Genomic DNA, 23437 nt, shown 5'->3' with positions numbered 1-23437 from the left:
TTTAGGTTGCGGTGAACCTTTTTCACGTCAGTTGTAATTGAAATAAATTATCATATAGGCTTATTGATAACAAGGAAATTAATCAATGAGCATGATAACACTAAAAGCACCAAAAGCCTTTTCCCGCAGTGAAAGTTTTCTGTAAACTAAAAAGAAAACCAAAAAGGCTAAGAACATATTTACCTTGTATTCGTCTTGCATCGGGAGCATTCAAAGAGATTGACATTCGCGACGACATACGGTGACGTCATCGCTATAAATTAAATGTGTAATAACTAAAAAAAACAAGCAGCACAAACGAAAAATTTTGCTGCACAAACCAGCACAAACAAAGCGATAAAAATAAATGTCTAATATCTACGAAACCAGAGCAGCACAAACGAAAATTTTTGCTGCACAAACCAGCACAAACGAAGCACAAACGAACGGTACCATTTTGGGTCCGTTTGGAGGAAAAGAGGGGGCTGGGTGACGTCATCGCTATAAAATAAATGTCTAATATCTACGAAACCGGAGCAGCACAAACGAAACTTTTTGCTGCACAAACCAGCACAAACGAAGCACAAACGAACGGTACCATTTTGGGTCCATTTGGAGAAAAATGGGGGGGCTGGGTGACGTCATCGCGATAAAAATAAATGTCTGAAACCAGAGCAGCACAAACGAAATTGAATCGAAATCGGCGTCTGCTGCCAGCCACAAATGCCCGAATTTTGAAAAATTTTCCTGGTCAACGGCTGTAAATGATTGCGTTGTTTAAAAAAGAACTTTATTTAACTCTAATTTACCCTTTTAGATAATATTACGTCACAGTCACGTGCCGCGGAAATGACGTCACTAGGCGGAACTTCCGCCAAGATTCAAATCCGTGGGCGCGGCTTTTAACTCCCTGTTGGAAAGAGCGAGACTTCAATGGGCAAGCGACACAGAGCGGTTATTAACATGACGATTAATGAGAGAAATGTTTCTATTTTCTGCTTGCAACTGGACCGTCTAGAGCGTACACGGTAAATACAACTCATTGTTTTTAAAAAGAAGTACTTTTGTAGCCCTGAAAAGCGAGCGAGTGAGTGCGCCAGTGTGTGTGTGTGTGTGTGTGTGTGTGTGTGTGTGTGTGTGTGTGTGTGTGTGTGTGTGTGTGTGTGTGTGTGTGTGTGTGTGTGTGTGTGTGTGTGTGTGTGTGTGTGTGTGTGTGTGTGTGTGTGTGTGTGTGTGTGTGTGTGTGTGTGTGTGTGTGTGTGTGTGTGTGTGTGTGTGTGTGTGTGTGTGTGTGTGGTTTACGTCGAATTCGGCGTCTGCTGCCTGCCACTAATGCCCGAAATATCTTTATTTTCTGCTTATAACTGGAACGTCTAGAGCGTACACGGTAAATACGACTCATTGTGTTTAAAGAGATTTACTTTTGTGTAGTTTGACTAAAGTTGTCGATGTAGCTAGCGTTCACATAGCAATAGCAATGTGTAGCTGTGTAGCTAACCCTAGCTGAAACGTAGTTGTATCTGTGAATGTTTGTTGAGGCTAAATGCTAATCTTCAATTTTATTCCTTTACATTCCACGGTGTTTGTTGGCTGTGTTTTCCACTGTAAGAAGAATAAAAATACAAATCAGTTGGAGGCTCGCATCATTCACCAGGAACCACAATGGTTGGACGTTGGCGTAGACTTCTCAAGTGAGTACCCCTTTCTTCCTCTATTTATGTTAAACACCTCCTATTAAAACTTCCACTGGCTGCAGACAGCCGTGTTTGATCCACCAACAGTATTGCAACTTGCAATTAACTCCTAGTGTCCTTCTCATTAATATGGAATGGTAGCAAATCCAAATTTGCCTGAGAACAAAAATAGATGTAATAAATTAAATAAGTCTTACTTGTTCCCATTAAATAAATTAAGTAGGTCGTCTTCCCATTCCTTTTCAAACAAGTAAAGCCTGCCCATTTTGTGTAGTAGTTTTTGCGTCTATACCTAGTATTTATACAAAATCAAAATTTAAATCACTTTACTCATTCATTTATTTATTCAAACGATCCAAAGTTGTGTTGTGTAATTCACAACAAGTCTCATGTCAAAATAAATTAAATAAGTATTTTTCCCACTCCTTTTCAAACAAGTAAACTCTGCCTATTTTGTGTAGTAGATTTTCTGTTTATACCCAGTATTTATACGTCATAATTTAAATTATCATTATCAAATATTCATCCATTCAAAAGATCCAAAGTTGTGTGTACCTATGTGTAATTCAGAACATATCTCGTGTTACTCTACTCGCTCTTATCAACTTCTATCAATTTAACTAAGCGTTTAATACGTCCTCAAGTCTCATTCAAAAGATCCAAAGTTGTGTGCGCTATGTGTAATTCAGAATAGATCTCGTTACTCCACTCGCTCATATGACCAACTTCTATCAATTTAACTAAGCGTTTAGTACGTCCTATCAGAACTATAGTCAAGATTTGGCACCATCATGTGGTGAAATTTTGAATTGCAGCACATCCAATTTTGCCTGGGAATAAAAAAAGATTAAATAAGTCTTACTTTTTCCCATTAAATAAATTAAATAGGTCTTCTTCCCACTCCTTTTCAAACAAGGTCTCATGTTACTCCACTCGCTCTTATTAACAACTTCTATCAACTTAACTAAGTGTTTAATATGTTCTATTAAGACGTATGTGAAAATTTGGCACCATCCTTTGGTTAAATCAGGATTTAGAGCAAATCCAAATTTTCCTGGGAATTAAAATAGATTAAATAAATTCAATAAATCCTCTTCCCACTCCTTTTCACATAAGTAAACTCTGCCCATTTTGTGCTGTAGGATTTCTGTATATACCTAGTATTTAACCAAAATCATTATTTAAACGACTTCATTCATTTATTCATTCAATAGATCTAAAGTTGTGTTAGGTGTAATTCAGAATAGGTCTCTAAGTGCCACCGGCCCTGCCGAGCTTCGGCGTCCGACCAGCGCCGGTTCTGCTGCAGGCCTCGAATGACGAAAAATAACGGTCTCCGCCTGGAGGTCAACGCCAACTTGGCGAATATTTTCTAAGTGCCACCAGCCCTGCCGAGCTTCAGCATCCGACCAGCGCCGGTTCCGCAGCCAGCCTCGAATGATGAAAAATAACGGTCTCCGCCTGGAGATCAACGCCAACTTGGCGAATATTTTCTAAGTGCCACCGGCCCTGCAAAAATCTGGCGTCCGCCCAGTGCCGGTTCTGCAGCCGGCCTCGAATGACGAAAAATAACGGTCTCCGCCTGGAGGTCCCCGCCAACTCGGCGAATATTTTCTAAGTGCCACCAGTCACGGGTGCAGTACCAACTTTGGTCTTTAGGTGCACCAGAGTACAATGTGTTGGTCCCCCTAGTTAGTGTACTCATTAACTTTACCCCTGTTTTCCAAAACACAATCGGAACGAGTATGGGGGCGGACCCCTCACAGCCATGCTAGCGCCACAAAAGTCCTTTCCGCGCTGGTTCCCCTGTCGGCCACGCATGACGAAACACGTCGGTCTGCCCCTGGAGCTCACGAGACACATAATATTTTCTAAGTGCCACTGGCTCTTCCTGTCGGCCCCGAAAGACGAAAACTGCCGGTCTCCGTCTGGAGGTCATGACAAACTTTTGGCGAATATTTTCTAAGTGCCACCGGCTCTGCGTGGCTATGGCGTCCGCCCAACGCCGGTTCGGCGGTCGGCCTCAAATAGCGCAAAATCAGCCTCTCTCCCTGGAGCTCACCGCCAATTTGGCGAAATTTTTCTAAGTTCTACTCGAGATACCAGGGGATGGGGTACCCGGGCTAAGGTGCAGTACCTTTTTTGGTCTTCAGGTGCGCCAGAGTACAAGGAAATGGTCCCACTAGTCAGTGTACTCATCGACTTTCCCCCCGTTTTCCAAAACACCACCAGAACGAGTATGGAGGAGATGGGGCTGGTCTCCTCTACGGCGGTGAAAACCCCGTCCTCGACAGCCTGAAGGTTTGATAGCGACCTGGAAAGCGCCGTGGCACGCGCTTGAGGTGGGCACTTCGAAAAAGTGGCAAAGTGTCACTTTGGCGAAAAAGTGACTAAGTGCCACCTCTCGAAAAAATGACTGTCACCTCTCGAAAAAACCACTGTCACCTTTCGAAAAAATGACAAAGTGCCACATCTCGAAAAAATGACAGTGTCACCTCTCGAAAAAATGACAAAGTGTCACCTGCGAATGTGGTGCCTCCAAGGAAGTGGAGGACGGCCGCCTCCTTAAACACAGGCCGAGAGCGAATGCTCCGCATCCAAGGAAAGCTCCGTGGAGGACGGCCGCCTCCTTAAACACAGGCCGAGAGCGAACGCTCCGCATCCAAGGAAAGCTCCGTGGAGGACGGCCGCCTCCTTAAACACAGGCCGAAAAATGACAAAGTGTCAACTGCGAATGTTATACATCCAAGGATGGAGCGTGACGACCGCCTCCTTAAACACGGGCCGAAAAATGACCAAGTGTCAACTGTGAATGGGGTGCATCCAAGGATGGAGCGTGACGGCCGCCTCCTTAAACACGGGCCGAAAAATGCCAAAGTGTCATCTGCGAATGTTGTACATCCAAGGAAGGAGCGTGACGGCCGCCTCCTTAAACACGGGCCGAAAAATGACCAAGTGTCAACTGCAAATGGGGTGCATCCAAGGATGGAGCGTGACGGCCGCCTCCTTAAACACGGGCCGAAAAATGACCAAGTGTCAATTGCAAATGTTGTACATCCAAGGATGGAGCGTGACGGCCGCCTCCTTAAACACGGGCCGAAAAATGACCAAGTGTCAACTGCGAATGTTGTCCATCCAAGGAAGGAGCGTGAGGGCCGGCTCCTTAAACACAGGCCGAGTTTCGCCCCGGACGAGCCGTCTTCTCCCGGCGCCCGCCCGCGTACGCCCCCCATCCCCGGTCGTCCGTCTGCTCCTGGCGGGCCTCAGAGTACCCCCTCACCCAACTGACCGACTGGCACTCATGACCCATCTTGGTAAAGCCCCCATCGGCCTCGACTTGCCGACGTCGGGTGGACGGTTCCTACCCACTGCGGGTCACACTCAGGTGCCGCGGCGAAGAAACGAAAGTATAGTTTGCGAATGTGGTGCATGCAACCAAGTGGAGGACGTCCGCCTCCTTAAACACAGGCCAAAAAATGACCAAGTGTCAACTGCGAACTTTGTCCATCCAAGGAAGGAGCGTAACGGCCGCCTCCTTAAACACGGGCCGAAAAATGACCGAGTGTCAACTGCAAACTTTGTCCATCCAAGGAAGGAGCGTGAGGGCCGGCTCCTTAAACACAGACCAAGTTTCGCCGTAAACACAGACCAAGTGGAGGACGGCCGCCTCCTTAAACACGGGCCTGGAGCTCACAGCCAACTTGGTAAAAAGTTTCTAAGTGCCACCGGCTCTGCGTGGCTTCGGCGTCTGCCCAACGCCGGTTCCCGGGTCGAACCCGGATGACGAAAAATGTCGGTCTCCGCCTGGAGCTCACAGCCAACTTGGCGAATATTTTCTAAGTGCCCACGGCTCTGCCGGGCTTGTGCGTCCGACCCGCGCCGGTTCTGCAGCCGGCCTCGAATGACGAAAACGAACGGTCTCCGCCTGGAGCTCACAGCCAACTTGGCGAAAAGTTTCTAAGTGCCACCGGCTCTGCGTGGCTACGGCGTCCGTCCAACGCCGGTTCCCGGGTCGAACCCGATGATGAAAAATGTCGGTCTTCGCCTGGAAGTCCTCATCAACTTGGCGAATATTTTCTAAGTGCCCACGGCTCTGCCGGGCTTGTGCGTCCGACCCGCGCCGGTTCTGCAGCCGGCCTCGAATGATGAAAACGAACGGTCTCCGCCTGGAGCTCACAGCCAACTTGGCGAAAAGATTCTAAGTGCCACCGGCTCTGCGTGGCTACGGCGTCCGTCCAACGCCGGTTCACGGGTCGAACCCGGATGATAAAAAATGTCGGTCTTCGCCTGGAAGTCCCCACCAACTTGGCGAATATTTTCTAAGTGCCACCGGCTCTGAGTGGCTAAGGCGTCCGACCAGCGCCGGTTCCCGGGTCGAACCCGGATGACGAAAAATGCCGGTCTTCGCCTGGAAGTCCCCACCAACTTGGCGAATATTTTCTAAGTGCCCACGGCTCTGCCGGGCTTGTGCGTCCGACCCGCGCCGGTTCTGCAGCCGCCCTCAAATGACGCAAAATCATTCTCTCCCCCTGGAGGTCAACGCCAACTTGGCGAAAATTTTCCAAGTGCCTACGGCTCTGCGGGGCTTGTGCGTCCGCCCCGGTTCGGCGGTCGGCCTCAAATAGCGCAAAATCAGCCTCTCTCCCTGGAGCTCACCGCCAATTTGGTGAAAATGTTCTAAGTTCTACTCGAGGTACCAGGGGGTGGGGTACCCGGGCTAAGATGCAGTACCTTTTTTGGTCTTCAGGTGCGCCAGAGTACAATGAAATGGTCCCACTAGTCAGTGTACTCATCGACTTTCCCCCCGTTTTCCAAAACACCTCCAGAACGAGTATGGAGGAGATAGGGCTGGTCTCCCCACGGCGGTGAAAACCCCGTCCTCGACAGCCCCAGGTCGGATAGCGGACATGGAAAGCGCCGTGGCACGCGCTGGAGGTGGGCACTTCGAAAAAGTGGCCGGGTGTGACTGTGGCAAAAAAGTGGCAAAGTGTCACTGTGGCGAAAAAGTGTCAACTTTCGAAAAAACGACTAAGTGTCACCTTTGGAAAAAACGACTAAGTGCCACATCTCGAAAAAATGACAAAGTGCCACATCTCGAAAAAATGACAAAGTGTCACCTCTCGGAAAAAATGGCAAAGTGTCGCCACTCCGAAAAAATGACAAAGTGCTCACAGCCAACTTGGCGAAAAATTTCTAAGTGCCCACGGCTCTGCCGGGCTCGTGCGTCCGACCCGCGCTGGTTCTGCAGCCGGCCTCAAATGACGAAAAATAACGGTCTTCGCCTGGAAGTCCCCACCAACTTGGCGAAAATTTTCTAAGTGCCCACGGCTCTGCCGGGCTTGTGCGTCCGACCCGCGCCGGTTCTGCAGCCGGCCTCAAATGACGCAAAACCAGCCTCTCCCCCTGGAGGTCAACGCCAACTTGGCGAAAATTTTCTAAGTGCCCACGGCTCTGCCGGGCTTGTGCGTCCGACCCGCGCCGGTTCTGCAGCCGGCCTCGAATGACGAAAAATAACGGTCTCCGCCTGGAGCTCACAGCCAACTTGGCAAAAAGTTTCTAAGTGCCACCGGCTCTGCGTGGCTATGGCGTCCGTCCAACGCCGGTTCCCGGGTCAAACCCGGATGACGTAAAATGTCGGTCTCAGCCTGGAGCTCACAGCCAACTTGACGAATATTTTCTAAGTGCCCACGGCTCTGCCGGGCTTGTGCGTCCGACCCGCGCCGGTTCTGCAGCCGGCCTCGAATGACGAAAAATAACGGCCTCCGCCTGGAGCTCAAAGCCAACTTGGCGAAAAGTTTCTAAGTGCCACCGGCTCTGCGTGGCTACGGCGTCCGTCTAACGCCGGTTCCCGGGTCGAACCCGGACAACGAAAAATGTCGGTCTCCGCCTGGAGTTCACAGCCAACTTGACGAATATTTTCTAAGTGCCCACGGCTCTGCCGGGCTTGTGCGTTTGACCCGCGCCGGTTCTGCAGCCGGCCTCGAATGACGAAAACGAACGGTCTCCGCCTGGAGCTCACAGCCAACTTGGCGAAAAGTTTCTAAGTGCCACCGGCTCTGCGTGGCTACGGCGTCTGCCCAACGCCGGTTCCCGGGTCGAACCCGGATGACGATAAATGTCGGTCTCCGCCTGGAGCTCACAGCCAACTTGGCGAATATCTTCTAAGTGCCCACAGCTCTGCTGGGCTTGTGCGTCCGACCCGCGCCGGTTCTGCAGCCGGCCTCAAATGACGCAAATCCAGCCTCTCCCCCTGGAGGTCAACGCCAACTTGGCGAAAATTTTCTAAGTGCCCACGGCTCTGCCGGGCTTGTGCGTCCGCCCCTCGCCGGTTCTGCAGCCGGCCTCAAATGACGCAAAATCAGCCTCTCCCCCTGGTCCACCTGATTTGGTCCCACTAGTCAGTGTACTCATCCACTTTCCCCCCGTTTTCCAAAACACCATCAGAACGAGTATGGGGGTCCCCTTAGGTATATGCCAGCGCAACACCAATTCGCTCCGCGCTGGTTCCCATGTCGGCTACGGATGAAAAAAACCAGCCTTTCCCCCCTGGAGCTCACGAGACACGGAATTTTTTCTAAGTGCCACTGGCTCTTCCGAGCTAAAGTGTCCGCTCCGCGCTGGTTCCCCCGTCGGCCTCGAATGCCGAAAAATGCCGGTCTCCGCCCGGAGGTCATGACAAACGAATATTATCTAAGTGCCACCGGCTCTTCCGAGCAAAAGTGTCCGCTCCGCGCTGGTTCCCCCGTCGGCCTCGAATGACGAAAAATGTCGGTCTCCGCCCGGAGGTCATGACAAACGAATATTTTCTAAGTGCCACCGGCTCTGCGTGGCTACGGCGTCTGCCCAACGCCGGTTCCCGGGTCGAACCCGGATGACGAAAAATGTCGGTCTCCGCCTGGAGCTCACAGCCAACTTGGCGAAAAGTTTCTAAGTGCCACCGGCTCTGTGTAGCTACGGCGTCCGTCCAACGCCCGTTCCCGGGTCGAACCCGGAGGATGAAAAATGTCGGTATTCGCCTGGAAGTCCCCACCAACTTGGCGAATATTTTCTAAGTGCCCACGGCTCTGCCGGGCTTGTGCGTCCGACCCGCGCCGGTTCTGCAGCCGGCCTCGAATGACGAAAACAAACAGTCTCCACCTGGAGCTCACAGCCAACTTGGCGAAAAGTTTCTAAGTGCCACCGGCTCTGCGTGGCTACGGCGTCCGTCCAACACCGGTACCCGGGTCGGACCCGGATGATGAAAAATGTCGGTCTTTGCCTGGAAGTCCCCACGACTTGGCGAATATTTTCTAAGTGCCACCGGCTCTGTGTGGTTACGGCGTCTGCCCAACGCCGGTTCCCGGGTCGAACCCGGATGACGAAAAATGTCGGTCTCCGCCTGGAGCTCACAGCCAACTTGGCGAATATTTTCTAAGTGCCCACGGCTCTGCCGGGCTTGTGCGTCCGACCCGCGCCGGTTCTGCAGCCGGCCTCGAATGACGAAAACGAACGGTCTCCGCCTGGAGCTCACAGCCAACTTGGCGAAAAGTTTCTAAGTGCCACCGGCTCTGCGTGGCTACGGCGTCCGTCCAACGCCGGTTCCCGGGTCAAACCCGGATGATGAAAAATGTCGGTCTTCGCCTGGAAGTCCCCACCAACTTGGCGAATATTTTCTAAGTGCCCACGGCTCTGCCGGGCTTGTGCGTCCGACCCGCGCCGGTTCTGCAGCCGGCCTCAAATGACGCAAAACCAGCCTCTCCCCCTGGAGGTCAACGCCAACTTGGCGAAAATTTTCTAAGTGCCCACGGCTCTGCCGGGCTTGTGCGTCCGTCCCTCGCCGGTTCTGCAGCCGGCCTCAAATGACGCAAAATCAGCCTCTCCCCCTGGTCCCCCTGATTTGGTCCCACTAGTCAGTGTACTCATCCACTTTACCCCCGTTTTCCAAAACACCATTAGAACGAGTATGGGGGGACCCCTTAGGTATATGCCAGCGCAACACCAATCCGCTCCGCGCTGGTTCCCATGTCGGCTACGGATGAATAAAACCAGCCTGTCCCCCCTGTAGCTCACGAGACACGGAATTTTTTCTAAGTGCCACCGGCTCTTCTGAGGAAAAGTGTCCGCTCCGCGCTGGTTCCCCCGTCGGCCTCGAATGACAAAAAATGCCGGTCTCCGCCCGGAGGTCATGACAAACGAATATTTTCTAAGTGCCACCGGCTCTGCGTGGCTACAGCGTCTGCCCAACGCCGGTTCCCGGGTCGAACCCGGATGACGAAAAATGTCGGTCTCCGCCTGGAGCTCACAGCCAACTTGGCGAATATTTTCTAAGTGCCCACGGCTCTGCCGGGCTTGTGCGTCCAACCCGCGCCGGTTCTGCAGCCGGCCTCAAATGACGAAAATGACGGTCTCCGCCTGGAGCTCACAGCCAACTTGGCGAAATGTTTCTAAGTGCCACCGGCTCTGCGTGGCTACGGCGTCTGCCCAACGCCGGTTCCCGGGTCGAACCCGGATGACGAAAAATAACGGTCTCCGCCTGGAGCTCACAGCCAACTTGGCGAAAAGTTTCTAAGTGCCACCGGCTCTGCGTGGCTACGGCGTCCGTCCAACGCCGGTTCCCGGGTCGAACCCGGATGACGAAAAATGTCGGTCTCCGCCTGGAGCTCACAGCCAACTTGACGAATATTTTCTAAGTGCCCACGGCTCTGCCGGGCTTGTGCGTCCGACCCGCGCCGGTTCTGCAGCCGGCCTTGAATGACGTAAACGAACGGTCTCCGCCTGGAGCTCACAGCCAACTTGGCGAAAAGTTTCTAAGTGCCACTGACTCTGCGTGGCTACGGCGTCCGTCCGACGCCGGTTCCCGGGTCGAACCCGGAGGATGAAAAATGTCGGTCTTCGCCTGGAAGTCCCCACCAACTTGGCGAATATTTTCTAAGTGCCCACGGCTCTGCCGGGCTTGTGCGTCCGACCCGCGCCGGTTCTGCAGCCGCCCTCAAATGACGCAAAATCATTCTCTCCCCCTGGAGGTCAACGCCAACTTGGCGAAAATTTTCCAAGTGCCCACAGCTCTGCCGGGCTTGTGCGTCCGACCCGCGCAGGTTCTGCAGCCGGCCTCAAATGACGCAAAATCAGCCTCTCCCCCTGGAGGTCAACGCCAACTTGGCGAATATTTTCTAAGTGCCCACGGCTCTGCAGAGCTCTGGGGTTCGCCCAGCGCCGGTTCCGCAGTCGGCCTCGAATGACGCAAATCCAGCCTCTCCCCCTGGAGCTCACTTGGCGAAATTTTTCTAAGTGCCTACGGCCCATCCGAGCTTTGGCGTCCGCCCAGCGCCGGTTTTCCAGCCGGCCTCAAATAACGCAAAACTAGCCTCTCCCCCTGGAGGTCACAGCCAAAGGCGAAAAATTTCTAAGTGCCTACGGCTCTGCGGGGCTTGTGCGTCCGCCCCGGTTCGGCGGTCGGCCTCAAATAGCGCAAAATCAGCCTCTCTCCCTGGAGCTCACCGCCAATTTGGTGAAAATTTTCTAAGTTCTACTCGAGGTACCAGGGGGTGGGGTACCCGGGCTAAGATGCAGTACCTTTTTTGGTCTTCAGGTGCGCCAGAGTACAATGAAATGGTCCCACTAGTCAGTGTACTCATCGACTTTCCCCCCGTTTTCCAAAACACCTCCAGAACGAGTATGGAGGAGATAGGGCTGGTCTCCCCACGGCGGTGAAAACCCCGTCCTCGACAGCCCCAGGTCGGATAGCGGACATGGAAAGCGCTGTGGCACGCGCTGGAGGTGGGCACTTCGAAAAAGTGGCCGGGTGTGACTGTGGCAAAAAAGTGGCAAAGTGTCACTGTGGCGAAAAAGTGTCAACTTTCGAAAAAACGACTAAGTGTCACCTTTGGAAAAAACGACTAAGTGCCACATCTCGAAAAAATGACAAAGTGCCACATCTCGAAAAAATGACAAAGTGTCACCTCTCGGAAAAAATGGCAAAGTGTCGCCACTCCGAAAAAATGACAAAGTGCTCACAGCCAACTTGGCGAAAAATTTCTAAGTGCCCACGGCTCTGCCGGGCTCGTGCGTCCGACCCGCGCCGGTTCTGCAGCCGGCCTCAAATGACGAAAAATAACGGTCTTCGCCTGGAAGTCCCCACCAACTTGGCGAAAATTTTCTAAGTGCCCACGGCTCTGCCGGGCTTGTGCGTCCGACCCGCGCCGGTTCTGCAGCCGGCCTCAAATGACGCAAAACCAGCCTCTCCCCCTGGAGGTCAACGCCAACTTGGCGAAAATTTTCTAAGTGCCCACGGCTCTGCCGGGCTTGTGCGTCCGACCCGCGCCGGTTCTGCAGCCGGCCTCGAATGACGAAAAATAACGGTCTCCGCCTGGAGCTCACAGCCAACTTGGCAAAAAGTTTCTAAGTGCCACCGGCTCTGCGTGGCTATGGCGTCCGTCCAACGCCGGTTCCCGGGTCAAACCCGGATGACGTAAAATGTCGGTCTCAGCCTGGAGCTCACAGCCAACTTGACGAATATTTTCTAAGTGCCCACGGCTCTGCCGGGCTTGTGCGTCCGACCCGCGCCGGTTCTGCAGCCGGCCTCGAATGACGAAAAATAACGGCCTCCGCCTGGAGCTCAAAGCCAACTTGGCGAAAAGTTTCTAAGTGCCACCGGCTCTGCGTGGCTACGGCGTCCGTCTAACGCCGGTTCCCGGGTCGAACCCGGACAACGAAAAATGTCGGTCTCCGCCTGGAGTTCACAGCCAACTTGACGAATATTTTCTAAGTGCCCACGGCTCTGCCCGGCTTGTGCGTCTGACCCGCGCCGGTTCTGCAGCCGGCCTCGAATGACGAAAACGAACGGTCTCCGCCTGGAGCTCACAGCCAACTTGCCGAAAAGTTTCTAAGTGCCACCGGCTCTGCGTGGCTACGGCGTCTGCCCAACGCCGGTTCCCGGGTCGAACCCGGATGACGATAAATGTCGGTCTCCGCCTGGAGCTCACAGCCAACTTGGCGAATATTTTCTAAGTGCCCACAGCTCTGCTGGGCTTGTGCGTCCGACCCGCGCCGGTTCTGCAGCCGGCCTCAAATGACGCAAATCCAGCCTCTCCCCCTGGAGGTCAACGCCAACTTGGCGAAAATTTTCTAAGTGCCCACGGCTCTGCCGGGCTTGTGCGTCCGCCCCTCTCCGGTTCTGCAGCCGGCCTCAAATGACGCAAAATCAGCCTCTCCCCCTGGTCCACCTGATTTGGTCCCACTAGTCAGTGTACTCATCCACTTTCCCCCCGTTTTCCAAAACACCATCAGAACGAGTATGGGGGTCCCCTTAGGTATATGCCAGCGCAACACCAATTCGCTCCGCGCTGGTTCCCATGTCGGCTACGGATGAAAAAAACCAGCCTTTCCCCCCTGGAGCTCACGAGACACGGAATTTTTTCTAAGTGCCACTGGCTCTTCCGAGCTAAAGTGTCCGCTCCGCGCTGGTTCCCCCGTCGGCCTCGAATGCCGAAAAATGCCGGTCTCCGCCCGGAGGTCATGACAAACGAATATTATCTAAGTGCCACCGGCTCTTCCGAGCAAAAGTGTCCGCTCCGCGCTGGTTCCCCCGTCGGCCTCGAATGACGAAAAATGTCGGTCTCCGCCCGGAGGTCATGACAAACGAATATTTTCTAAGTGCCACCGGCTCTGCGTGGCTACGGCGTCTGCCCAACGCCGGTTCCCGGGTCGAACCCGGATGACGAAAAATGTCGGTCTCCGCCTGGAGCTCACAGCCAACTTGGCGAAAAGTTTCTAAGTGCCACCGGCTCTGTGTAGCTACGGCGTCCGTCCAACGCCCGTTCCCGGGTCGAACCCGAATGATGAAAAATGTCGGTATTCGCCTGGAAGTCCCCACCAACTTGGCGAATATTTTCTAAGTGCCACCGGCTCTGCGTGGCTACGGCGTTCGTCCAACGCCGGTTCCCGGGTCGGCCCCGGATGACGAAAAATGCCGGTCTCCGCCTGGAGCTCACAGCCAACTTGGCGAAAAGTTTCTAAGTGCCACCGGCTCTGCGTGGCTACGGCGTCCGTCCAACGCCGGTTCACGGGTCGAAACCGGATGATGAAAAATGTCGGTCTTCGCCTGGAAGTCCCCACCAACTTGGCGAATATTTTCTAAGTGCCACCGGCTCTGAGTGGCTAAGGCGTCCGACCAGCGCCGGTTCCCGGGTCGAACCCGGATGACGAAAAATGTCGGTCTTCGCCTGGAAGTCCCCACCAACTTGGCGAATATTTTCTAAGTGCCCACGGCTCTCCCGGGCTTGTGCGTCCGACCCGCGCCGGTTCTGAAGCCGGCTTCAAATGACGCAAAATCAGCCTCTCCCCCTGGAGCTCACTTGGCGAAATTTCTCTAAGTGCCTACGGCCCATCCGAGCTTTGGCGTCCGCCCAGCGCCGGTTTTCCAGCCGGCTTCAAATAACGCAAAACCAGCCTCTCCCCCTGGAGGTCACAGCCAAAGGCGAAAATTTTCTAAGTGCCTACGGCTCTGCGGGGCTTGTGCGTCCGCCCCGCGCCGGTTCGGCGGTCGGCCTCAAATAGCGCAAAATCAGCCTCTCTCCCTGGAGCTCACCGCCAATTTGGCGAAATTTTTCTAAGTCCTACTCGAGGTACCAGGGGGTGGGGTACCCGGGCTAAGATACAGTACCTTTTTTGGTCTTCAGCTGCGCCAGAGTACAATGAAATGGTCCCACTAGTCAGTGTACTCATCGAATTTCCCTCCGTTTTCCAAAACACCTCCAGAACGAGTATGGAGGAGATAGGGCTGGTCTCCCCACGGCGGTGAAAACCCCGTCCTCGACAGCCCCAGGTCGGATAGCGGACCTGGAAAGCGCCGTGGCACGCGCTGGAGGTGGGCACTTCGAAAAAGTGGCAAAGTGTCACTGCGGCAAAAAAGTGGCAAACTGTCACTGTGGCAAAAAAGTGACTGTGTCAACTTTCGAAAAAACGACTAAGTGTCACCTTTGGAAAAAACGACTAAGTGCCACATCTCGAAAAAATGACAAAGTGCCACATCTCGAAAAAATGACAAAGTGTCACCTCGGAAAAATGGCAAAGTGTCGCCACTCCGAAAAAATGACAAAGTGCTCACAGCCAACTTGGCGAAAAATTTCTAAGTGCCCACGGCTCTGCCGGGCTCGTGCGTCCGACCCGCGCCGGTTCTGCAGCCGGCCTCAAATGACGAAAAATAACGGTCCTCGCCTGGAAGTCCCCACCAACTTGGTGAAAATTTTCTAAGTGCCCACGGCCCTGCTGGGCTTGTGCGTCCGACCCGCGCCGGTTCTGCAGCCGGCCTCAAATGACGAAAAATAATGGTCTTCGCCTGGAAGTCCCCACCAACTTGGCGAAAATGTTCTAAGTGCCCACGGCTCTGCCGGGCTTGTGCGTCCGACCCGCGCCGGTTCTGCAGCCGGCCTCAAATGACGCAAAACCAGCCTCGTCCCCTGGAGGTCAACGCCAACTTGGCGAAAATGTTCTAAGTGCCCACGGCTCTGCCGGGCTTGTGCGTCCGACCCGCGCCGGTTCTGCAGCCGGCCTCGAATGACGAAAAATGCCGGTCTCCGCCTGGAGCTCACAGCCAACTTGGCGAAAAGTTTCTAAGTGCCACCGGCTCTGCGTGGCTACGGCGTCCGTCCAACGCCGGTTCACGGGTCGAACCCAGATGACGAAGAATGTCGGTCTCAGCCTGGAGCTCACAGCCAACTTGACGAATATTTTCTAAGTGCCCACGGCTCTGCCGGGCTTGTGCGTCCGACCCGCGCCGGTTCTGCAGCCGGCCTCGAATGACGAAAAATAACGGTCTCCGCCTGGAGCTCACAGCCAACTTGGCGAAAAGTTTCTAAGTGCCACCGGCTCTGCGTGGCTACGGCGTCCGTCCAACGCCGGTTCCCGGGTCGAACCCGGATGACGAAAAATGTCGGTCTCCGCCTGGAGCTCACAGCCAACTTGACGAATATTTTCTAAGTGCCCACGGCTCTGCCGGGCTTGTGCGTCCGACCCGCGCCGGTTCTGCAGCCGGCCTTGAATGACGTAAACGAACGGTCTCCGCCTGGAGCTCACAGCCAACTTGGCGAAAAGTTTCTAAGTGCCACTGACTCTGCGTGGCTACGGCGTCCGTCCGACGCCGGTTCCCGGGTCGAACCCGGAGGATGAAAAATGTCGGTCTTCGCCTGGAAGTCCCCACCAACTTGGCGAATATTTTCTAAGTGCCCACGGCTCTGCCGGGCTTGTGCGTCCGACCCGCGCCGGTTCTGCAGCCGCCTTCAAATGACGCAAAATCATTCTCTCCCCCTGGAGGTCAACGCCAACTTGGCGAAAATTTTCCAAGTGCCCACAGCTCTGCCGGGCTTGTGCGTCCGACCCGCGCAGGTTCTGCAGCCGGCCTCAAATGACGCAAAATCAGCCTCTCCCCCTGGAGGTCAACGCCAACTTGGCGAATATTTTCTAAGTGCCCACGGCTCTGCAGAGCTCTGGGGTTCGCCCAGCGCCGGTTCCGCAGTCGGCCTCGAATGACGCAAATCCAGCCTCTCCCCCTGGAGCTCACTTGGCGAAATTTTTCTAAGTGCCTACGGCCCATCCGAGCTTTGGCGTCCGCCCAGCGCCGGTTTTCCAGCCGGCCTCAAATAACGCAAAACCAGCCTCTCCCCCTGGAGGTCACAGCCAAAGGCGAAAATTTTCTAAGTGCCTACGGCTCTGCGGGGCTTGTGCGTCCGCCCAGGTTCGGCGGTCGGCCTCAAATAGCGCAAAATCAGCCTCTCTCCCTGGAGCTCACCGCCAATTTGGTGAAAATTTTCTAAGTTCTACTCGAGGTACCAGGGGGTGGGGTACCCGGGCTAAGATGCAGTACCTTTTTTGGTCTTCAGGTGCGCCAGAGTACAATGAAATGGTCCCACTAGTCAGTGTACTCATCGACTTTCCCCCCGTTTTCCAAAACACCTCCAGAACGAGTATGGAGGAGATAGGGCTGGTCTCCCCACGGCGGTGAAAACCCCGTCCTCGACAGCCCCAGGTCGGATAGCGGACATGGAAAGCGCCGTGGCACGCGCTGGAGGTGGGCACTTCGAAAAAGTGGCCAGGTGTGACTGTGGCAAAAAAGTGGCAAAGTGTCACTGTGGCGAAAAAGTGTCAACTTTCGAAAAAACGACTAAGTGTCACCTTTGGAAAAAACGACTAAGTGCCACATCTCGAAAAAATGACAAAGTGCCACATCTCGAAAAAATGACAAAGTGTCACCTCTCGGAAAAAATGGCAAAGTGTCGCCACTCCGAAAAAATGACAAAGTGCTCACAGCCAACTTGGCGAAAAATTTCTAAGTGCCCACGGCTCTGCCGGGCTCGTGCGTCCGACCCGCGCCGGTTCTGCAGCCGGCCTCAAATGACGAAAAATAACGGTCTTCGCCTGGAAGTCCCCACCAACTTGGCGAAAATTTTCTAAGTGCCCACGGCTCTGCCGGGCTTGTGCGTCCGACCCGCGCCGGTTCTGCAGCCGGCCTCAAATGACGCAAAACCAGCCTCTCCCCCTGGAGGTCAACGCCAACTTGGCGAAAATTTTCTAAGTGCCCACGGCTCTGCCGGGCTTGTGCGTCCGACCCGCGCCGGTTCTGCAGCCGGCCTCGAATGACGAAAAATAACGGTCTCCGCCTGGAGCTCACAGCCAACTTGGCAAAAAGTTTCTAAGTGCCACCGGCTCTGCGTGGCTATGGCGTCCGTCCAACGCCGGTTCCGGGGTCAAACCCGGATGACGAAAAATGTCGGTCTCAGCCTGGAGCTCACAGCCAACTTGACGAATATTTTCTAAGTGCCCACGGCTCTGCCGGGCTTGTGCGTCCGACCCGCGCCGGTTCTGCAGCCGGCCTCGAATGACGAAAAATAACGGCCTCCGCCTGGAGCTCAAAGCCAACTTGGCGAAAATTTTCTAAGTGCCACCGGCTCTGCGTGGCTACGGCGTCCGTCTAACGCCGGTTCCCGGGTCGAACCCGGACAACGAAAAATGTCGGTCTCCGCCTGGAGTTCACAGCCAACTTGACGAATATTTTCTAAGTGCCCACGGCTCTGCCGGGCTTGTGCGTCTGACCCGCGCCGGTTCTGCAGCCGGCCTCGAATGACGAAAACGAACGGTCTCCGCCTGGAGCTCACAGCCAACTTGGCGAAAAGTTTCTAAGTGCCACCGGCTCTGCGTGGCTACGGCGTCTGCCCAACGCCGGTTCCCGGGTCGAACCCGGATGACGATAAATGTCGGTCTCCGCCTGGAGCTCACAGCCAACTTGGCGAATATTTTCTAAGTGCCCACAGCTCTGCTGGGCTTGTGCGTCCGACCCGCGCCGGTTCTGCAGCCGGCCTCAAATGACGCAAATCCAGCCTCTCCCCCTGGAGGTCAACGCCAACTTGGCGAAAAATTTCTAAGTGTCCACGGCTCTGCCGGGCTTGTGCGTCCGCTCCTCGCCGGTTCTGCAGCCGGCCTCAAATGACGCAAAATCAGCCTCTCCCCCTGGTCCACCTGATTTGGTCCCACTAGTCAGTGTACTCATCCACTTTCCCCCCGTTTTCCAAAACACCGTCAGAACGAGTATGGGGGTCCCCTTAGGTATATGCCAGCGCAACACCATATCGCTCCGCGCTGGTTCCCATGTCGGCTACGGATGAAAAAAACCAGCCTTTCCCCCCTGGAGCTCACGAGACAAGGAATTTTTTCTAAGTGCCACTGGCTCTTCCGAATTAAAGTGTCCGCTCCGCGCTGGTTCCCCCGTCGGCCTCGAATGCCTCGAATGCCGGTCTCCGCCCGGAGGTCATGACAAACGAATATTATCTAAGTGCCACCGGCTCTTCCGAGCAAAAGTGTCCGCTCCGCGCTGGTTCCCCCGTCGGCCTCGAATGACGAAAAATGTCGGTCTCCGCCCGGAGGTCATGACAAACGAATATTTTCTAAGTGCCACCGGCTCTGCGTGGCTACGGCGTCTGCCCAACGCCGGTTCCCGGGTCGAACCCGGATGACGAAAAATGTCGGTCTCCGCCTGGAGCTCACAGCCAACTTGGCGAAAAGTTTCTAAGTGCCACCGGCTCTGTGTAGCTACGGCGTCCGTCCAACGCCCGTTCCCGGGTCGAACCCGAATGATGAAAAATGTCGGTATTCGCCTGGAAGTCCCCACCAACTTGGCGAATATTTTCTAAGTGCCACCGGCTCTGCGTGGCTACGGCGTTCGTCCAACGCCGGTTCCCGGGTCGGCCCCGGATGACGAAAAATGCCGGTCTCCGCCTGGAGCTCACAGCCAACTTGGCGAAAAGTTTCTAAGTGCCACCGGCTCTGCGTGGCTACGGCGTCCGTCCAACGCCGGTTCACGGGTCGAACCCGGATGATGAAAAATGTCGGTCTTCGCCTGGAAGTCCCCACCAACTTGGCGAATATTTTCTAAGTGCCACCGGCTCTGAGTGGCTAAGGCGTCCGACCAGCGCCGGTTCCCGGGTCGAACCCGGATGACGAAAAATGTCGGTCTTCGCCTGGAAGTCCCCACCAACTTGGCGAATATTTTCTAAGTGCCCACGGCTCTCCCGGGCTTGTGCGTCCGACCCGCGCCGGTTCTGAAGCCGGCTTCAAATGACGCAAAATCAGCCTCTCCCCCTGGAGCTCACTTGGCGAAATTTCTCTAAGTGCCTACGGCCCATCCGAGCTTTGGCGTCCGCCCAGCGCCGGTTTTCCAGCCGGCTTCAAATAACGCAAAACCAGCCTCTCCCCCTGGAGGTCACAGCCAAAGGCGAAAATTTTCTAAGTGCCTACGGCTCTGCGGGGCTTGTGCGTCCGCCCCGCGCCGGTTCGGCGGTCGGCCTCAAATAGCGCAAAATCAGCCTCTCTCCCTGGAGCTCACCGCCAATTTGGCGAAATTTTTCTAAGTCCTACTCGAGGTACCAGGGGGTGGGGTACCCGGGCTAAGATACAGTACCTTTTTTGGTCTTCAGCTGCGCCAGAGTACAATGAAATGGTCCCACTAGTCAGTGTACTCATCGAATTTCCCTCCGTTTTCCAAAACACCTCCAGAACGAGTATGGAGGAGATAGGGCTGGTCTCCCCACGGCGGTGAAAACCCCGTCCTCGACAGCCCCAGGTCGGATAGCGGACCTGGAAAGCGCCGTGGCACGCGCTGGAGGTGGGCACTTCGAAAAAGTGGCAAAGTGTCACTGCGGCAAAAAAGTGGCAAACTGTCACTGTGGCGAAAAAGTGACTGTGTCAACTTTCGAAAAAACGACTAAGTGTCACCTTTGGAAAAAACGACTAAGTGCCACATCTCGAAAAAATGACAAAGTGCCACATCTCGAAAAAATGACAAAGTGTCACCTCGGAAAAATGGCAAAGTGTCGCCACTCCGAAAAAATGACAAAGTGCTCACAGCCAACTTGGCGAAAAATTTCTAAGTGCCCACGGCTCTGCCGGGCTCGTGCGTCCGACCCGCGCCGGTTCTGCAGCCGGCCTCAAATGACGAAAAATAACGGTCCTCGCCTGGAAGTCCCCACCAACTTGGTGAAAATTTTCTAAGTGCCCACGGCCCTGCTGGGCTTGTGCGTCCGACCCGCGCCGGTTCTGCAGCCGGCCTCAAATGACGAAAAATAATGGTCTTCGCCTGGAAGTCCCCACCAACTTGGCGAAAATGTTCTAAGTGCCCACGGCTCTGCCGGGCTTGTGCGTCCGACCCGCGCCGGTTCTGCAGCCGGCCTCAAATGACGCAAAACCAGCCTCGTCCCCTGGAGGTCAACGCCAACTTGGCGAAAATGTTCTAAGTGCCCACGGCTCTGCCGGGCTTGTGCGTCCGACCCGCGCCGGTTCTGCAGCCGGCCTCGAATGACGAAAAATAACGGTCTCCGCCTGGAGCTCACAGCCAACTTGGCGAAAAGTTTCTAAGTGCCACCGGCTCTGCGTGGCTACAGCGTCTGCCCAACGCCGGTTCCCGGGTCGAACCCGGATGACGAAAAATGTCGGTCTCCGCCTGGAGCTCACAGCCAACTTGGTGAATATTTTCTAAGTGCCCACGGCTCTGCCGGGCTTGTGCGTCCGACCCGCGCCGGTTCTGCAGCCGGCCTCGAATGACGAAAAATAACGGTCTCCGCCTGGAGCTCACAGCCAACTTGGCGAAAAGTTTCTAAGTGCCACCGGCTCTGCGTGGCTACGGCGTCCGTCCAACGCCGGTTCCCGGGTCGAACCCGGATGACGAAAAATGTCGGTCTCCGCCTGGAGCTCACAGCCAACTTGACGAATATTTTCTAAGTGCCCACGGCTCTGCCGGGCTTGTGCGTCCGACCCGCGCCGGTTCTGCAGCCGGCCTTGAATGACGTAAACGAACGGTCTCCGCCTGGAGCTCACAGCCAACTTGGCGAAAAGTTTCTAAGTGCCACTGACTCTGCGTGGCTACGGCGTCCGTCCAACGCCGGTTCCCGGGTCGAACCCGGAGGATGAAAAATGTCGGTCTTCGCCTGGAAGTCCCCACCAACTTGGCGAATATTTTCTAAGTGCCCACGGCTCTGCCGGGCTTGTGCGTCCGACCCGCGCTGGTTCTGCAGCCGGCCTCGAATGACGAAAACAAACAGTCTCCGCCTGGAGCTCACAGCCAACTTGGCGAAAAGTTTCTAAGTGCCACCGGCTCTGCGTGGCTACGGCGTCCGTCCAACACCGGTACCCGGGTCGGACCCGGATGATGAAAAATGTCGGTCTTTGCCTGGAAGTCCCCACGACTTGGCGAATATTTTCTAAGTGCCACCGGCTCTGTGTGGCTACGGCGTCTGCCCAACGCCGGTTCCCGGGTCGAACCCGGATGACGAAAAATGTCGGTCTCCGCCTGGAGCTCACAGCCAACTTGGCGAAAAGTTTCTAAGTGCCACCGGCTCTGCGTGGCTACGGCGTCCGTCCAACGCCGGTTCCCGGGTCGGACCCGGATGATGAAAAATGTCGGTCTTTGGCTGGAAGTCCCCACGACTTGGCGAATATTTTCTAAAAGCCACCGGCTCTGTGTGGCTACGGCGTCTGCCCAACGCCGGTTCCCGGGTCGAACCCGGATGACGAAAAATGTCGGTCTCCGCCTGGAGCTCACAGCCAACTTGGCGAATATTTTCTAAGTGCCCACGGCTCTGCCGGGCTTGTGCGTCCGACCCGCGCCGGTTCTGCAGCCGGCCTCGAATGACGAAAACGAACTGTCTCCGCCTGGAGCTCACAGCCAACTTGGCGAAAAGTTTCTAAGTGCCATCGGCTCTGCGTGGCTACGGCGTCCGTCCAACGCCGGTTCCCGGGTCGAACCCGGATGATGAAAAATGTCGGTCTTCGCCTGGAAGTCCCCACCAACTTGGCGAATATTTTCTAAGTCCCCACGGCTCTGCCGGGCTTGTGCGTCCGACCCGCGCCGGTTCTGCAGCCGGCCTCAAATGACGCAAAACCAGCCTCTCCCCCTGGAGGTCAACGCCAACTTGGCGAAAATTTTCTAAGTGCCCACGGCTCTGCCGGGCTTGTGCGTCCGCCCCTCGCCGGTTCTGCAGCCGGCCTCAAATGACGCAAAATCAGCCTCTCCCCCTGGTCCCCCTGATTTGGTCCCACTAGTCAGTGTACTCATCCACTTTACCCCCGTTTTCCAAAACACCATTAGAACGAGTATGGGGGGACCCTTTAGGTATATGCCAGCGCAACACCAATCCGCTCCGCGCTGGTTCCCATGTCGGCTACGGATGAATAAAACCAGCCTGTTCCCCCCTGGAGCTCACGAGACACGGAATTTTTTCTAAGTGCCACCGGCTCTTCTGAGGAAAAGTGTCCGCTCCGCGCTGGTTCCCCCGTCGGCCTCAAATGACGAAAAATGCCGGTCTCCGCCCGGAGGTCATGACAAAAGAATATTTTCTAAGTGCCACCGGCTCTGCGTGGCTACGGTCGAACCCGAATGACGAAAAATGTCGGTCTCCGCCTGGAGCTCACAGCCAACTTGGCGAATATTTTCTAAGTGCCACCGGCTCTGCGTTGCTACGGCGTCTGCCCAACGCCGGTTCCCGGGTCGAACCTGGATGACGAAAAATGTCGGTCTTCGCCTGGAAGTCCCCACCAACTTGGCGAATATTTTCTGCATGCTGTTTGTACTATGTGTCCTCTCTGCAACCATTGCAGCCTGGTCATCCTGGAAGAGGGACCCTCCCATCTGTGGTCTCCTCAAGGTTTCTCATTTCCCCTAGTTGGAGTTTTGAGTTTTTCCTTGCCCTCATGGGAGTTTAAGATCAGGGGATGTTTGAGAATATTTGTCATTGTTCACATGTCCCGAGTGTTGTTAGTCACCTAAATGTTTAACAGAGGCTGTGATGTACCAAAGTCAAATTCCTTGTTTTGCCACACTCAAACATGGCGAATAAAAAACTCTTGAATCTTTAATCTTGAAGCTGTAGTTGTTCAAGTGGTTTGTGGGGAAGACCAAACAGAGAGTGGCAGTCATCCAGATTTTCTACACTTCACAGAAGGCTGCAATTATCACAACTGGGATTACCTCACCAGGCTTCACACTTCACTTGGGAGCCATGCAAGCAAGGATAACGCCCCCTCTCATCGTTTCTGCTCACCTTTTTCATCAAACCACATGCCAGTAAAAGGAATTCAGGAAGCCAATATATAACACAAACTGAGTTCAAATGCAAATGATCTTTTCTTCTCTGTAAGGAAAACATTAAAGAATTCCTGCACAATGTCTTGCCAGTCAGTTACCTTGGCTCGTCTCTGTTCCGCTCTTGACCTGCCAGCTGGCCGGGTGACACGCACGGCACGCA

General features: G+C 54.7%; 1 long non-coding RNA gene across 3 annotated transcripts; it reads left to right on the top strand.

The window, feature by feature from the left end:
* Positions 1-885: 885 nt before the first annotated feature.
* Positions 886-23291, top strand: LOC147056117 (uncharacterized). 3 transcript variants are annotated; one of them, XR_015066483.1, is made up of 3 exons: positions 886-1007; positions 1589-1670; positions 23132-23291. It is a non-coding gene; the product is annotated as an uncharacterized LOC147056117 (long non-coding RNA). The 3 variants fall into 3 exon arrangements; XR_015066484.1 differs by lacking the exon at positions 886-1007 and adding an exon at positions 1281-1366; XR_015066482.1 differs by lacking the exon at positions 886-1007 and adding an exon at positions 1282-1366 and having other exon boundaries at positions 1592-1670.
* The last annotated feature ends 146 nt before the right edge of the window (positions 23292-23437 follow it).

Source organism: Syngnathus leptorhynchus, chromosome 6, assembly GCF_054491065.1.
Source record: "Syngnathus leptorhynchus isolate UIUO chromosome 6, UIUO_Slep, whole genome shotgun sequence".
NCBI classification, from domain to species: domain Eukaryota; kingdom Metazoa; phylum Chordata; class Actinopteri; order Syngnathiformes; family Syngnathidae; genus Syngnathus; species Syngnathus leptorhynchus.
Note: the sequence above shows the minus strand (reverse complement) of the source record. Positions and strands in the feature narration are given on the sequence as shown.